The sequence below is a fragment of the Dendroctonus ponderosae genome, unplaced genomic scaffold, assembly GCF_020466585.1.
Source record: "Dendroctonus ponderosae isolate FM_Combo_2020 unplaced genomic scaffold, Dpon_F_20191213v2 Dpon_F_20191213_1, whole genome shotgun sequence".
Lineage (NCBI taxonomy): Eukaryota > Metazoa > Arthropoda > Insecta > Coleoptera > Curculionidae > Dendroctonus > Dendroctonus ponderosae.
The window spans coordinates 32,669,281-32,674,021 of NW_026017110.1; the positions used below are offsets into that span (position 1 = coordinate 32,669,281).

The window sequence follows — 4,741 nt, forward strand, 5'->3', positions numbered from 1 at the left end:
TTAAAGCTATATATTTTATAAACACTTACAGAGCACAATCGGTCATTTTGGGTGGGATTCCAATCCTGTCTTCTGCAGTTTACTAACCATTTTTTCCGTCTATCCGGATCAGCAGGGAACTTATGACAATTAATTTAGATAAATGATGAAGGCTACGTTTTAATCAACCAACCAAAAGATTATATTTATGATACATTTGTAATATATTACCATTATGAACTAAAAAGAATATTTTGGGTTATAATTATTTTTTTAAGTTTTATACTTAGTTCAGACTTTTTCTATCTTCAAAATACGTACCTATGAAATTTAAAACCATTTCTTGAATGATTATTCAGAAATTCAGAGCACCATTCACAAATAAATGAGAAATGTCAAAAATTGGGCTCCACAATGGCGGACAAGTCTGCTACCTTTTATAGTGCCGTAACCAGCGATATGACGTCACGACCATTCCCGCGCGTTTAGTGTCGTTTCAAATGAATAGCCTGCTGTCAAAACTTTAATTTTTTATTGCAACTTAAATATTGCGATTTGAGGGCAGATATTTGGTATGCGAGATTTCTATAAATAGGCAAATATATTAAAGAAATTAAAAAAATGTTCAAGTTCCCCATTGTCGAAAGCGATTGGCCTTAATTAAACGCATACACACTTCATTACAGAAACTTGTTTGATTGGATTTCATCCAGTGTGTACACACCAACTTCTTTCTTGTTAAAATTATTTTGTTATATTATTGATGCTAGAGCAGCAACAGAGCTGAGAGTAACAAATAAATTTTAAATTGAAACCATTGTTGATGTGCTATGGAAGACCGGATGAAAATTCACGGTAGAATTCTATATTTAAGAAGAAAAAAATGTTTGAACTCCAAATAAACTTGCAACTCCTCTATTCTAAATCTTGGAAATCAGAGCATTGACATATCGTAGAAATAAAGCTAAAACTGATCTAGTCCAAAATATCCATTTTTGGCAAATGCACTTTAAAGCCGAGCCGAAAATAATATCAGAATTATCAAAAAGATCCTTTTTTTAATTCATTAATGTGGTTTTTTTGCTTCATAATTTGATATTTTACTTATAACTATTAAGTAAATGAAATTTAAAAATAAAGTTTGTTCTGTTTGTTTAAGACTTTTTCTTAGAAATTACTAATTATTATTTGTATAATGTTGGTATATTCTTTGGAATCGCATTTAGTCGTGCTCGTCCCAAAACACTGATCTTTTTAATTAATCCTGTTTGGCTATAATTATATTTAATGCTAATTTGTCTCGGATTTTCCTTCTCGTACCATATAGCTTTAATTTTCATCCCCGATACCTTATTTTCATCCCAGGTTTTTAATGTGTTCTTTGAGAAGGAACTTGCCAGTGCTTTTAAATCAAAAAAATCTGGAAGCCTATGCTCTTTACACTGATAAGGTTCACTTTTCTTATTTCTAAGTGGCTTAGAGCGAGCCAACCGGATCACATTAAGTAGATCATTCATAGTAAAAATAGCGGTATTTTTTCTTGCAGTCTCAGTGACGCTGTGCATTGAGTCAACCTCCATGTAAGAGTGACCTTTTTCCAAAAAGTTATGTTGTATGCTGGATAAATGAGTAGTTTGTTCCAAGAATATTAATAAATATTATTTTTATACAGGGTGTTTTGGAATGCCTTTATTTGGCACTCAAAGTGGACTGTATTTATTTTATAATTATAATGACAACCACTGGGTGTTTTTTACGATACTTTATTTTGTGCCTTGTTATAATCGAGTCTCTATCAACAACTACTTTTTTGTTTACAAACAACAACCGTTGCTACTGGTATCTCGAACTTCAATTATTTAAATTCTACTCTCAATTATTTTTACAGCACTAACGATTAACGATTCCTTAACAGACTCCCCGCTTTGAAAGTCCTACTCTTTCAACTAACCAAAAATTGCTGCCTGTTTATGTTAACAAAATCTAGAGGCAAAAATCCAAGGCCTAACTCTACTGCAAATAATTAACCTAAGCTTATTTAACTTAAACTATTCCCTACTTATTAATTCACATCCACAACTAATCAACTAGTAACGCACAAATCTGGTTAACGGAACGTCTTATGGTACCCTGAGGGGTTTTCATGTCCACAACTCTGCACACGTTGTCCTTACCGGGATATAACTTAACTATGCGTCCCAGTTTCCAGGCTAAGATTGGTCCCGAATCATGTGTGACTAACACTAAAGGCCCTACCTTAAAATTATCTTGAGAGTTACGCTTCCATTTTACACGATTTTGAAGCTCACTCAAATATTCGTTTTTCCACCTGGTCCAAACATGTTGCAAAGACACCTGAATACGTTGCCATTTCTTAAGCGAATTTTCTTTACATTCGGTTAAATTTAGTTCAGGAAGAACCATTAAATTTCCACCTATTATGAAAGTGCCGGGGTCAACGCAGTAAGATCTTCAGGATCATCATACATAGGACATAAAGGCCTAGAATTCAATATGGTCTCTATTTGTGTCAAAATGGTCAGAAACTCTTCAAAAGTGTATGAATTCACACCAATAACTCTTTTTAAATGGTGTTTAATGCTTTTAATGCCGGCTTCCCAGAGCCCACCGAAATTTGGAGCCCTTGCTGGAATAAAATGCTATTGGACCCGGTCAGAAACCAAGTCGGTAGCTAGGGCTTTAGTCAGTACAGAAAGTGAAGGTTGGGTAAGATGTGTTTGGTGTAAAGAGGGAGGTCATTCAATAAATAATTGCCTAGGGTTCTTAAGAATGGATTACAAGAAAAAATAGAAGGGGTAAAGACTTTCAGATTGTGCTTTAATTGTCTAAAACCTAATCACCCTGCTTGGAGATGTAGATCAAAAAAATGTGAGAAGTGCAATAAGTCTCACCATATTTTATTACATGTTGATAAAGAATTAGCAAATATAGATCAGAATGAAAGTCCAACTGTGTCAGACCCTCAATCATTCAATCATGTAGCCGTTTCGATGGTCAGAAATGTAGTTCCGGAAGCTGAGTTGAATAGCGAAATATTGGCAATTGCAGGTGAACAGGGAAGCGAGTCTATGCAAAAGGACGGTCATAGTGTATTGCTTTTCGCTTCTTCACAGGTTTTGCTGTCTACAGCACAGGTGCTAATAAAAAGCGGGGACGCGGTAGTAACTTGTATAGCTCTTCTGGATAGTGGCAGTCAAAGCAATTTTATTTCTGAAAATATGGTTAGGAAATTAGAGGTAGTGCCCAATAAAATCAATCATTTGGTCAAAGGAAATGGACAGCAGTTATCTAGCATTGACAAGCAAGTAGAAGTGGTTTTAAAATCACAAGTTTCACGTTTCAAAACAAATTTGATATGTTTGGTGTTACCCAAAATAACGGATAAATTGCCGCTGGTTAGTTTTGATCAAAATATGTTTGAAATACCAAGTGAGTTGGTTTTGGCTGATCCTAAGTTCAATGTCAGAAGTGAAATAGTGAAATAGATTTATTGTTGGGATCGCAAGTTTTTTGGACTGTTTTGGGATCTGAGCATATAACGTTAGGAGAAAATGTGCCTGTTAAACATGTTTGTTGGGTTGGATATTGGCTGGGAATTTGTCGGTTAATAATTTATGTTTGCCTGTTTCACTGAGTAGTTTGGTTGTAAATCAGAGTCCTCTTGAAAACCAATTGCTGATATTTTGGCAACTGGAGGAAGTTGACCCTGGGACAAAGCCAATTTTCTCAGCATCTGACAAATATTGTGACGCATATTTTGAGCAGACCACAAAACGCGACGAAGATGTTTATAGTTAGAATACCCTTCAAGAATAATTTGGGGAAGTCAGGGTTTTCCAGAGCTTTTGCGTGGAATAGTTTTGAAGCTCTGAAAGAAAAGTTTTTGAGAAATTCAAATTTGAAAAGGCAATATCAGAAATTTATGGGTGAATATAAATGGCTTTGTAATGATAGTAATATTTTGAATGAGTTTAATGTTGATGAGCAAATGGACGTGGCGGTTTTGAACATTGGCGAAAATCAGCGCAATAAAACTTTAGGTGTTTTTTGGAATGCGCCTCGAGATCTCATTCAGTGTCGTATTAGGAAAATGTCCGAAATAAATAGAGTGACTGAGAGGTCCATATTGTCCGTAATATGTCAAATTTTTTATCCTTGGGTTCTTTTGGGGCCAATAATAATAGTGGGTAAACTAATCTTTTAGGAATTGTGGAAGCAAAAAATAGGTTGGGATAATGTCAACATATCATCGGATTTGCAAAATAAATGGGGTACATTTTTGAAAGAACTACCATTGGTCAATAAATTAGAAATACCTCGTAGGGTATTTTATGCGGAATGTTCTAGGGCGGAACTCCATGGATTCTGTGATACATCTGAAAGGGCATATGGGGCGGTCTTATATACAGGGTTGCTCATTAGTGCGTCAAAGTGCGATATCTCAGTAAATATGAAGTTTACAAGAAAATTCGTCCAACGAAAGTTTTTCACGTTTAAAAGGTCCACATTCTAAAATTACTTTCCAATATACAGGGTGCATCATAAACGTGTGGTAGTTACCAACTCTGGTTTTTTAAATGAAACCCCCCCCTTTTTTGTTATTTTCAGATTGGCCGTTCAATTTTAATTTATGTTTGTTTCAACCGTTTTACCTGAAAAATTTACGATTTCCGAGTTATTCGTAAAAATGTGAAAGTTTTGACAGCTACTGGGTTCCACAGAAATCGATGCTGTACACTAC

The 4,741-nt window shown here is 34.9% G+C and overlaps 1 protein-coding gene and 1 long non-coding RNA gene across 6 annotated transcripts in view; both read right to left on the reverse strand.

Annotated features, from left to right (window-relative positions):
• LOC109540013 lies at nucleotides 1–704 on the reverse strand. The gene is made up of 2 exons (XR_007282528.1): nucleotides 301–704; nucleotides 1–219 (listed from the first exon to the last, which is right to left on the reverse strand). It is a non-coding gene; the product is annotated as an uncharacterized LOC109540013 (long non-coding RNA).
• The window catches only part of LOC109541915 (leucine-rich repeat serine/threonine-protein kinase 1), a 444,231-nt gene that overhangs the window by 106,886 nt on the left and 332,604 nt on the right, over nucleotides 1–4,741 (reverse strand). The gene's annotated exons all lie outside the window — the stretch shown is intronic.